Below are 13443 nucleotides of genomic sequence, written 5' to 3' on the forward strand. Positions count from 1 at the left end.
ATCATTAATGTGGAAACACGTGCGTGAGTTTTACACTGAGTCCTGGAACATGAGGGTCTGGAGCACAAAATCAACACAATCAGTGATAAACTTTCAATGCTAATGCACAGCAAAAGCTTAGCAGAGGCGGGAGGGTAGGGCATGGAGAGGGGCAAATGGCCATCTCCATCCCTAGGTATTGATGCCAGAGGGGACCATTTTAACGACCACTGCCCAGCTTTTGCCTAGCGTAGACCAGGGAATCTCAATCTGATTCCTACTCTCATTCAGCAGCTTGTCCTTATTTTGAATGTAGATGATGCCAGATGCAGAAGACACTTTCACTGTTTGCCTTTGCTGTGTCAGTTCTACCTGTGTGACCAGGTGCCCCGGCCCTGAATTCCTGTGCCCTCCTGTGCTTTCAGTCTAGCAGCAATTATCATCATTAATGCATCAAAATATGAAGATCAGTTAGGTTGGATTTTATCTCCTTTAGCCTGAGATCAGACCGCTACATCTGGTGAGTCCCTGTATAGTTCTCTATGTCACCCTCTGACAACTAATTTTGGAAAATCAGATGCTCAGGCAGAGGAATCCCACACCTGATAACTCTCCAGGCTGGGGAGGTGAGCAGGTTGGTGTTTGTGCTCCTGCCACAACACAAGCAAGGTCTCTGAACATGGCAGATTACCTCCTTCCAACAATCATCCCGAGATGAAAGCTATTTTCCTGTCTGCTGTGGGCACTGTGTGGGGGCTTTCTTAGCCACTGGAATGCAAACTGTGGGGTATGAATCAGCTGTGCTGTCTTGTAATACCTCTTTTCCTCAACTCATTGATTTAGAGTAGGGGGGAATTCTTTGGAGGCTGATAAATGGGAGCCGCTTGAGTCAAAGGCTCATTAATACCTGGGGTCATGAGAAGCTAAGAACAGTAACTACAGCTGAAGGAATCTCAGAAAGATAAATATCGGTCCCCAGGGGATATCTGAAGGAGGCAGAAGCCCACTAGGAGTCTCATATGTTTATGTCCCATGTTTTCTTTACTCCTATGTGCAATCTGCTGTTGAGGCAGTCTCTGTGCCCTGGAATGTGGTCACACTTTGTTCCTCAAGCGAGCCGCCTTATCTAGATACTGATCAGCACAATGCACTCCTTGATCTGGTCAGTCAGGTGTGGAAGTGTGAGGGATCAAGCAGGAGGGAAAAGTGCCTTCTGCACCTAAAAACCCAAATCATCTGCCACGATCTGGGAAATGTATTGGCAAAGGGTCAGAGAAAACAACGTTCAACTCAGTGGCCTCTCCCATGACTCCTTGGAGTGGCTCCAGCCTTACACCTTTGTTAAACTCTGGACAGATTTCAGTTCTGTCTCTATCAACACTTCCTTCTCTCCAGCATTGCCCTCATCGTCTCAATCAATCACTGTCAGCATCTCCTTTCACCTGTGCATGGTCTGGCACTGCAACCCTTTCTAAATCAGCACTTCAGAAAAGTTACGGCCATGTCCATAAACAAGGTACAGACTTTTAGAGGGAGTGCAGTTTATCACTGGAACAGTGTTGCAGAAAATGGTTGCCTTGATCACCTGGCATCCTCAAACGAAGCCTGAGTGTCTCCTTTGGAGCAATATGCTGTAGCACAACCATGGGCCACTGGGCTTTTTGCAGGAATCACTGTGGGAAACAATAAGGTAAAACAGCCTTTTACCACCTACACACGCATAGCACACTGCACTCGCATCTTCAATTCCTGCTAGCCTGGGCAGCTACCTTTCAGGAGGTTAAACCATGACTTGCCTTGCAGTTAGATTGTGTCAACTTGACTTGTTCTCTTTCCATGTAGGAGTTGGAAGAAAAGCCCTACTTGGAGTAGATTAACCATTACAGACTCAAGGAGATCTTAACAGTCTGCCATATGCCCAACGTAGCAAGTATAGCTCTCTGACACACATGACATTTATGCAAAAAATGAAAGCCACATGACAAATGCTCACAACATTTAACATAGGGGAAATCATAGCTGACCTGCCTAGATAACTCCTTTGACCTTCCTGTAGTACCTGTGTCTCTCAGAGGCAGTGGTGGATTTATCTTCACATCACTGTGAAGGAGGGCAGGACCATCACCCTTCTTTCACAGTTGAGGAGCAAAGGCATGAGAAGCAACGGCCCAAATCCACAGAAGTAGTCACCAAATGCCTATTACAGCACCTAGGTTCCGACTGAAGCCAACAGGCAGCCCAAAATAGAAAACAGGACACCCCATGTCCTGAATCTTGCCCACATCCAGGCAGTGACCAATTCTCTGAGGTACATATCTGCCTCACCACTTACAATCCAGTGGGGAAGAGTGGGTATCTCCTTTCACTGAGAAGCCACTCTGCCTGGCCATCATCTGAGAGTGTAACGGCCCTGCAGCAAAAGCACTTCTCCAGGAAGGGACCTTCTCTTCCTCAGCATGCCCTGGTTTCCTAGCAGAGAGTGCTTTCCACTCACACCCGTACTGACAGGCTGCTGAGAGTACGAGGAACAGGACTGGGGCACGTGGAGGCCTCTCTGGCCTAGTGGTTAGTGCATTCTTCCGCATGGAGTGCAGAACCGTATCCAAGCCCACCTCCAGGGAATGTGTTTATTTTATTTATTTTTTGTGTAATGTAAAAGAAAAAAAGAGGAGACAGAAGGACTGCAACAACAGATCTATTCCCCTCCGACTGTGTAACTGTAGAGATGATCATTTAAAAAGTGGCCAGCACCTACCCTCATGCCCACCATCTTCAAATGTGAGCAAGACTGGCTCCTAGGTGATGAGGACAACTACCATTTCCAGTAGCATCCTTATATTCTCCCTGAGGAGGTAGACACTCTGGAATCACTTAGGCAAAGACAACTGCCTCTCTCCTGACTGACATGGTTATTTTAGGCCAGCTGTCTCTCCTGACTTTACCTCAGGCAAGGTACCTAAAGTTCCTGAGAGGCAGTGCCTGAATTAAGACACCTAAATTAGGTAGACTGGATACTGCTCCAAGCCCCAAAATAATTTTGTAGTTCATTTTCTGTGTGACATGTGGCTTGCACTCATCACAGAGTCTATATTAATGGCCCTGTTTTTTTGGTTTCAGATCAGGAAATATCTCACGTTTACCTCCTTATTACCTCATAAGGCAGCGGCTGCAGCAGGGCTATCAGGATTGACTTTTACGTCACCAGGTGTAATAATCCCAGCCATGTTCTTAAGGACCAAAAGTTATTCTCATCTGATTGCTGCTCCCTAATCAGCGCATCTCAGGTTGGTTTGACTGTCACCAGTGCAGAGCACACTGCGGCTGTTGTAAGCTGGTAATACATCTTCTGCTGAGCTCTCCTGCACCAATCCAAGCCATGACAGAGAAAGAGCCTAGCACAAACAACTGGGCAGCAAGATGCCAGACCTGTGTTTTGCCTTACATAATACCCATTAAATACTGACATTTCCAGAGATCCTGTGGAGGAGAGTGTAAGGGTAAAACTCAGGTGCAACTATTCATTCTTATGTCTGAAATATTCATTTACATTTAACTACCAAGCAACTGCATAAAACCATAACATACAGAATTTACTCTGGTGCAGCAATGAAAACACTGCTATGCAGAACATAGCCAGATGCTTAAAATATGTTCCCGTTTTTGACAACAGCATAATGTGCAAAATGTTAGTTAATGTGCAGTATATTACCTGGGTTAGCTCCATGTTAGTCACTTTACTGATGTGCCTGAGAAGCCTGATCAGTGAAGAGAGCACTGAAATCAAAGGTCAGTGATCTTCTCCCATGCCATCTTCGGGCTTACCCTAAAGATTTGGGGCTATTGGTAATGAGTGAAGGGACAAAGAGCCCAGAAATTGATTTTAGAAACACTAGCATGACCCTTGTTCAGCAGTTCACCTGGAGGTAACTGAGCTGTGAACGTGGCCCTCAACGTGCATGACATAGTATTAGAGGCTGCACTAGAAGCTGTGGCTGAGAGTGACTGACTCAGATGGCAACAGGTTGGCAGCCCTTCAAAGAGGCTTTCTTTGTCTTTGTGGGAGGTGTAAATGAACTGAATGGAGACGCTGAAGGCTTTCCTGTGCCAGTTATTAGCAATCTCACTTCTATATATAGCTTCTGCCTAACTTACTCTGGGTGAGCAAGCGGAGTGGCATGTGAGTTATCACTCCTGTCACGTTCGCCTCTCTCGATTACATGCATTTTGTTTGCTTGCTCTATTACAGTGATGTAAGGCAGGCTAGAAGGAGGCAGCAACGCCACACGGCTTCAACGTGCTGGGGCTGCAGGCTCCACTCTCCAGTAAGGATGTAGCCTGAACCATTAGCACACTAGAGTATCGCAGCCTCAGGACGGAGAGCACAGCTCCCAGCTAAGCCTCCATGGAAAACTGGGCAGTTATCAAGCTCACCCTTTCCTGCAGGCCCATTGGTTTGGCCTAGCAGTAGTTCATGTGCAATAACAGAAGCATCAGGAGACTGGCACAAATGCACTGGAGGAAAGCAGTGAAATGTTTGCCTGTGGCCCTTGTCAAGCAAAGCCTGATCAATATGAAGTATCCAGAAGTTTGGTTAATTTTCCTGTTCTTCTCCATTTCTCTGATTTCTGGACTAGGACAAAAATTATGATACAGGCTGTTTAAATAGCACCATTGAGCCCACTGGATCTCAGCTTTCTTAGAGGAGACTGGAAAAAAATACCCTGTGCACAGAGCCTGCTTGTACTAACCCAATATAAACATGCCTGCTTCATACAGATTAGCAATAGCTATTTCCCCTCTGAACTGCTTCATTCTTTCAAGCAAGCAGCCCTCAGAGCATCACATTTTCTCTTCATTTCTTCCTGTGTTTTTTGAGGTCCAGCAAGTGTAGCAGCGACTGGAGTTTGATGCCAATGTACCGTGTGCAGTGAGCAAGGATAAGTCAAGGAAGTTACTTAGAGTTAACAAATTTGGGCCCAGTTCCCCACTCCCTCATCCCTGCCTTAGTTAGGAGAGGACACCAGGCAGCCTACGGGCTGATCCTTCTCTGTATTGTCCATGCCAATGCAAAGGGGCTACAAAACACTCCTTTGTTGAGTTCAGGATATCTAGGTCCCTGTTGCACTTGCTGTGTAGCAGGCATAAAACACCAATGAAACAACATGGTCCTGGGGATGTTGGTGTAAAAGGGCCAAGTACATTAACCAGACATCTCAGATGGTTTCACTGTCTATCTCAGGTAGGTCTGGGAGCAGCTTTTCCTAATAGGTTGTTGGTTTCCCCTAAAAAGTTGTTGGTGAGCAAATGTTGTATATCTCCACTCGCACAAAGACAAAGCCAATGGTGTCTTTACTCTGATAACTCTCTGCATCTTGTCTCGATGATTTACTGTGTCATGCACCATCTCCCCATGAGAACAGATGCTGGCAGCTCAGATCAAGCAGAGCCTCTCCACCACGGTCCCAAGCTAAGCCCTGGTGTTGGGTATTCTGCGTGCCAACAGAGTGCAATGTTAGCAGGGCCCCTGGGGCATGATTTTGAGCGTGCAGGCCGACACTGAGCGCCTTTGAGTGCTGAGGGTGTGTATGTTGGCAGAATCAATTAAAATTCTTGGATCACCATCAGCAGCTTTGAATTTGCCTGGTCCAAATTCCCAAAGGGGCCTCTTTGCTGCTTCCATGTTGGCTGTGGTCTCTTGACTCTCTCTCAAGAGTCAAGGTCTCTTGAGAACAGACTGGTCCAAGTTGGAATATGTCTTAGATAAACAGTGTGTCAGGTTATGGCATGTGCCCAGTAGCCTAAGGCAGCCAAATGCAAACCGCACCCACAAGCCTACCTCTCCCGGAGAGACGACGGTGGGCCATTCAGATGGCTGTGGGCCCACCAGGGACGGAACACACCATGAAGACATTCTTAATCCCTAAACAAAACTCAGCAATCAGGATATTCTCCCTTTGATTCTGACACCACGCTGTCCAATTGCTCCTGGGTGTAATTTTAAGAGAAGGCAGAATAATTTCAGGTGATGACCTTTTAAGATACTTTTGGCAATTCCAAAAGTGGTGGCTGTGATAGGCTGATGGTGACTCACTCCTGCAGTATGTGACTGTCTCCCTATCTGCATCAGGCCATAGTATAGTTATCACCAGCCTCATTGAGGAGGGGAAATCACTTGGAATAAATTAAACAACTGCTCTTTTCTTCCTCTACAAGAGAAGCATGAGCAGAAATTGCCTGCGTGGAGTGACAAGCTGATCCAATGAATAAACACAGAGCCTTTTCACAGGAAGGCTCCTCCAGGCACCAGGACTATCTGAGGATGAATTACAACAAATAAGACAGGACGTTAAAAGCCAAAAGTATGGAGACAAAAGCCAGAACCAAGCTAAATGTTTCCAAGTTCAATGATCCCATTTGGGGATCCAAGCCTCCAACTGGGTTTGAGATTCAATGAAGCTTTTCTGTCTCTCCTGCATAGGGCTGTCCTGGGTAGAAGGCAGAACGATTAAATGCCGTAGAGAAGACATAAGACCACCGTGACAGTACCTGTATCTACTTTTTTTTTTTTTTTTTTAAGAAAACGTGAATTTTTGGTCAGTTATTGACACTGGCTTTTGGTAGTTTGATTAGTTTGTCTGATTTTTAAGACTTTGGTCAACAAGAACATGAGTGAGGAGGTGAAGGGGAAAGTACTTTTTTGTCATCACTTGCCTCCCTGAAAACACCTCAACAGCCAAGACATCAATCAACCACCACAATTCTAGAATAGGCAGACTAATTCAATAGAGTAGTTTTTTCAGCATATATATTTTTAATATATCAAGAACCATATACATATGCTCCCTCTCTCTATGTATAGTATATACACACATGCACACACACACTTTGTGTATATATATACACATAGGGTATGTATACTGTGTGTATATATAGTATATATAAATGTAATGCATATATACATGCATGTATTACACATACATGTTGCATATATTTGTACTATACGTCAATATAGAAACATATATAGTGTAAATATACTATATATGATGTACTCATATGCATGTGCAAGTATATACCATTCATATGTGCAAATGCATATATATGTATGTGCTTATATATATATTTTAAATATTTACATTAAATGCTTAGGCCACAAAGTCCTGCTTTCATGAATAGGGTGAAACCTAACCCATAAACATACCGTAGCTGCAATGGCATCCCCTCCTTACTCTATCACAAAAAGAAATATTTTTCAAATCTAAATATTTTTCACTAAATAAAGCCTCTCCCCACTGCGCTGTGACACTTTGTTTTAAGAAAATATTGCATTATATTCCTAACACAGGTGACACTGTTGCTAAAGCCCATGTAGTGATAGAAACAGAAAGGGGCCAAGCAATACGTTTGCACACTGCATCGCATCGCTGCTATGTGGAGCTCGGAAGCAGCTTGGAAGTCAAGGTTTAGAATCCCAGCTTGCTGCCTGATCAGCCTCATCTGGTTAGGTCAGTTAGATGCAGAGACCATCATGATCACCTCTCTTGCTGTGGCCCCAGGAGGTGCATCCCTCGCACATACACTCCCTCCCACTGCAGGCAGCAGAAGCGCTATCACACAACTGAAATCACCTGCAATACCAGCAGCAAGTTGTCATGCCACCTGCAAATACCCCTCAGGCTGGAAAACGCTGGATGAGTTGTTCTTTTGCTGACACCTTATAGGTCTGCTTCTGATCTGCTCATCTTGGGCCAATTCCCATGGTGGTTGCTAGTTCAATTCTGGCTCTGACATCATTACAGAAGGCAGCTCTCACATACCATCACTTCTCCAGCATTTCTTTGAAGGAACATCCTCCACGTTCTCCTCTGTTCAGCCAGCAGAGAACAGCAGACTCCCATCAGCAAATTTAGGCCTTAGTGAGAGATCAGCTCCTAGCTGAGAAAGGGTTGCCCAAGTGTGAGAAAGGCTGGGAGGCTGCATATGCTAAAGGGAGAGACAGAGAAATCCAGTGAAACCCTGAACATGGGGCCTCCGTACTTCAAAGAAAAAGAGTCCAAAGGGCCAAATCTACTGCAGCTTTAAATCTGCCCCTCAGCACAGTGCTGGCCTTTCCCACTTCGAAGTCCTCTATCGTCGGTCTCCCCTAAAAATATTCCAGGCTTACCCTTTCTGAACAGGTCCTCTCAGTGCAGCCCAGCTTCTCCCCTCACTCCTGAGGAGCTTCAAGGACATGACTGGGCCCTTACAGCACTTGCCAAGTTTTCACAGTGACCCCCACTGACTCCGTTGTGGAATAACCAAGAATACAAGGATCAGGCCTGCTTTGGTGCATGGGCTTGAAGGAGGGACAGGCAGAGCAGAGCATAGGCATGCTGCAGGGAGCTAAATTCTCCCCATTGTTGGACCTAGGGTGCCACCAAAATAGGGAAACGCATGTATAGCCTTTGGACAGACACCCACACATATATGTGTTTGCAGTGACACACACATTACTGTTTTTAAACAAATGCAAACATGCACTTAAACGGTTGCATGCACACACACACACACACACATACACACACACATATATACATGCACATACGCTGCCATTCTCTTTCTCCCTCTGTCACACATAGTCAGGCTCACAGAGATGCACATATACATGCACTGCTAGGTTTAGAGACCGTGTAGCATTTCTGTTTGGCCTCTCACAAGAGTATCTAGATCTTACATTGCTTATTCTTCCTGTAGTGACACTGCCTTACATGGCCCTTTAAATACAAGTGAAAACATGAGCTATTTTCTTTGTGGCGCTTCCACTCCAAATCAAGATCGATAACGTGCCAGAAAAATGCAGACATTATGCAAGGAAGAGATATGCAAAAAAACAGTTGGAAAAGAGCTGTTAGGAGCGCACACAATACAGAAAATTTGCATTAATTAGCTTGTTCTCTCACTCTGAGGCACGTTTACACACTCACACATTGAACCTATGCTCAAAGCTGCATTTTTTTAAGATACTGCTTTTTTTGATTAAAAATGGATGATAAAATAAAATCCCACTAGATGGCACTCTGTGGACATGCATAATTTACTTCCCAAAATGCACAGATTGCACTGCTAAATCTGAGTTGTTTGCAAGACCTGACGCAAAACTCAGAGGGTCTGCTGTGGCTGATCTAATGGCAGGGAGCTAGTGATGCCACATGCCACAGGAGTGTGGCCCCAAGTGTCAGCGCCCTATGCTGAAGCTGTGTTACTACGTTCTACATGACATTATGACATGTTTGTATCTGTGTTGATCGTTTGGGGGATTTGCTCCCTTTATGGAATCAAAGGTGGTATGATTTGTGCTTTATAGGTGGGAAACTGAGACCTAAGGAAAGGAAGTGATTTGTTGAAGCAGAGGGGTGAAAAAAGCGGGGAAGTGAAGCTCTGAAATCTGGACTCCTGCTCCCTTACTTTAGTCACAGGGCTTCAGACAGCCGTACTGGGCCCCTAGGAAGGATGACACCCTAATGGTCTCCCCTGTAGTTTAAGCAACATCAAACAGCCTTGTATTGAGGCAATAGAAACCTTGCTTTGACCCTTCAATGGATAGCTCACTCCAGGGAGTTGCTATATCCCAGAGGTTAGATGTGGCTGTAGGATGGAGAGAAAAGAAAATGATACTTTTCGGGGAAACCTTGTCCTATCCATCCCCTCCTAACTTGTCTTGCTCTCCATTTTCTTTCTCTTGCCCTCCTTGCCCATGAGTTCCTAGCCTGCCTGTCTAGCTGAGGTGACTTACATTGGGTAGCTGTTCAGAGAAATACCAGACTAAGTGTGGCATGGGATCACAGCTGAGCCAGGGGATCTGGAAAAGGTCCTGGTTTTCTTGTGAGGAACAGAGGCATCAGTGGAGAGGGTTTTGGGGATGCCCAAATCAGTACCACTGTGCTGGGGCTGAGTGAGGGCAGATGGGAGAACCAGACCCTGACAGGGACGCCTTCTGCTTGCTTAGAAGATGTGACTTGGGCTAGAGGAGAATATAAGCAAACCTGAAACCCAGTCCTTTCTTCCATTCAGCCTCAAACCACTTACGTCTGCATCTGTCAGGCTCAGGGAGGCCTAAGGGAGAAGCTGGGCCCAGGAGGGTCCTTTCTTCTCAGAGGCAATGCTCCTTATTGTATGGGGCGACCGTAAGAGCCTGGTCCAGCTCTGCTGGGATGTGTTCCTGTCTGGATGCCTCAGTCCTATTCCCAGCCCCACTACACAGGCCTAGAGAGGTCTCTGGTTAGCCCTGTTCAATCCCCTCTCTGTGCCACAACTCCATCCCATCGGTGGTAACAATGATTCTTACTCCTTCAAGAGTACAAAATGCTCATTTGACCGAACGGCTGCTTGGCAGCACGAATGTAACTTCCACTCCTTGACTGACAGCATCCCGAGGCAATTTAATTAAAGAGACAAGAGTGCTCGAGAAAAATCATTAATTTCTCTTAAAGCAAAAATCTTTGCCGAACACACCTGCCTGATGCTGGGCTGTGAGGAACAGGGCTGCACTCCAGCAGTAATTGGCATGGGCACCCACACACGCGCTAATACAATCTTTTCATGTTTCATTCCTGCAAGCTCATTTTAATACCATCTGTCAGCAATCCGATCCCCTCTTATCACCACTGTTATACCATCCAGCCATTAGACAGGCAGCGATGATGGGGCCAGAGGGTACATGCAGCCACCTTCGCACATGCTGCAAACCCTGCTGAGCTGTCGAGGAATTGTTGTGCCTGGGACAGCAGGAACTGGCCTAAGGAAATGCTGGCCTTTGAAATGATAATGGCTCCAGCACCATCACCACAGCTCTGCAGAAGCAAGGACAATTGAACAAATATGTCCAGGATAGCAAGGGGTGGATGGGACACTGGTGGAAGCGGGAATGGTTATGTCTGATTTGACTTTAGCTATTCTGTATGCAGGGCTCATGAGATAATGACGTTCACTGCTACATGGCAGTGCTCAAGTATTGGCTGAAGGTGAGAGCATGGAAGCTGGTAAGCCAGGTGCCTTGGAGGATTTGGGACTTAGGGGACAGGGGGCCAAAGAGGGTGACTGGGGAGGGCTGTAGTTGTCTTTAGTCACGCAAAGAGATGAATGAAGAGAAATAAGAAAACCTGTGGCACATTTTGTCTGAGTGCCACAGAAGACTGGGGATGCAGCACATCACCATGGGAAGCCAGCCACGGGGTCTGGTGTAACGCAGACTCAGCCAGTAAAGATGGGCAGCTGCGTGCCAGATGTGGGGAATCAGTTGGTACTTTCAGCCTGGTTTCAATGAGCTGGAGCCTATGCCACCTAAACCACCACCACAGTTATCATGGTTTGGCAGGCCTGCAGGCAGACACAGCAGTAGCTAAGGACCAAATGAAAGCAGAGGGACCAGCTACGGGAGCAGCAGCCACCCTTGCTGCAAAGCCATGGGTCCGATGGGTCCCAAGAGAGAGCCATGGGTCCCTGCATAGAGCCGTGGATGTATTCCCAAGCAACACATGGGTGCTTTCCCCTAAAAAGGCTACCTAGGCTTAATTAAATAGCCACTAATGCCTTGATTAGTATCCAGTATCTTGTTTCAATGAGCTTAAACCATCCTTTGGCTGCTTCTGTGGCTTGCTCCCCTAGCTCTGCCCTGGCCTGTCATCACAGAGTTATGTGCTCCATTACTCAAGTAGCTGCCAAATTTGTGTGCCCTGCAGTCCCCCTTGCTCATGTCCCAGCCTAGGCTCTCAGAGAAGGATTGGTGCCTGCTCTAAGAGTGTAATGGCTCTAGCCTGGACAGACAGTGACAACATCCCTCATGAGCTGGGAGAGGTGCAGGTAGTGCAGGCCACTCGAGCAAGGCTGAGTGCTGGCACTGCTGGGTTTTCAGTGACGCAGCTGACAAATGTGTGTATACCATGACACAGAGCTAAACCAGACATGTATGTATCTGTGTATGCGTACAGAGCCTCCCTGCAGCCACACATCAGCCTGGACCTCTGCAGCCAGACACACACGTCGACAGCCGTAGCCGGATTACACAGAATCACAGAATCGTTTAGGTTGGAAGGGACCTCTGGAGATCATCTAGTCCAACCTCCCTGCTCAAAAAGGGTCACCTAGAGCATATTGCCCAGGATCACATCCAGGCCGGTTTTGAATATCTCCAGCGAAGGAGACTCCACTACCTCTCTGGGCAACCTGTTCCAGTGCTCAGTCACCCTCACAGTCAAGAAGTTTTTTCTCAGGTTCAGACGGAACTCCCTGTGGTTCAGTTTCTGCCCATTGCCTCTTGTCCTGTTGCTGGGCACCACGGAGAAGAGGCTGGCCTCATCCTCTCGACACTCCCCCTTCAGATACTTGTACACATTTATGAGATCCCCTCTCAATCTTCTCTTCCCCAGGCTCAACAGGCCCAGCTCTTGCAGTCTTTCTTCACAGGAGAGGTGCTCCAGCCCTCTAATCATCTTGGTAGCCCTCCGCTGGACTCTCTCCAGGAGTGCCATGTCTCTCTCGTACTGGGGAGCCCAGAACTGGACACACTACTCCAGGTGAGGCCTCCCCAGGGCTGAGGAGAGGGGCAGGATCACCTCCCTCCACCTGCTGCCAACACTCCGCCTAATGCACCCCAGGAGACCACTGGCCTTCTTGGCCACAAGGCCACACTGCTGCCTCATGTTTAAATTGTTATCCACCAGCACTCCCAGGTCCTTCTCGGCAGAGCTACTTTCCAGCAGGTCAACCCCTCAATACATACCCCACACAATCACACACACTTACCCTGCAGTTAATGCTCACCAGCATCCCACTACCCAGTGGCAGAGGATAGGCATCCGTGCCAGTAAGAAAAGGGAGCCCATTAGCTGCTTTGCCTTCCACCCCAGCCTCATGAATGCCTGCACTACTAGCGGTACGGATCGAGTAGGAGGTGTCCAGCTGTGTGATTTTACAGTTTGCTCCATGGTGAAAAGCATGGAGCAAAGCATGGATTTTGTTACTGGTGAAAAACAGGCAGTCAAAAAAAAGAGTCAACCCCGTGCCATTTCTAGCTGTGGGCCAGGGGTTGGGAAGGTCTTTCTTAGGATGTCCTGGATTTATGAAGCTGAGAAATGCGCTGCCTATGGACTGTGCCTACAGTCCTCAGCGGCCTTACAACACCACAGCACGTCACCCTGCCAACATGCTCAGGACTTGCAGGCTGCACTTATTAATTTCAGGCCTTATTGGCTCAAGCACAGCTAGCTCAAGCACCAAGACCTGTGTGGTGAGATCGTAACCAGGCTTGCGGTTTGTGCCACATGCCAGAGCACGGGGCTGTTGAGCCAGGCCCTCTCTGGACTGTAATCTCTTTCCCTGGGCAGACATAACTCTGGCAGCTCAGCCCTGAAGTCTCCTCCATGCCGGTGCAAACCTCTCTGCAGGACCATCAAAACCTCCTGCCTTCATTTCTGGGCAGGGGTGAGGGCT

The sequence above is a fragment of the Struthio camelus genome, chromosome 23, assembly GCF_040807025.1.
Source record: "Struthio camelus isolate bStrCam1 chromosome 23, bStrCam1.hap1, whole genome shotgun sequence".
NCBI classification, from domain to species: Eukaryota; Metazoa; Chordata; class Aves; order Struthioniformes; family Struthionidae; genus Struthio; species Struthio camelus.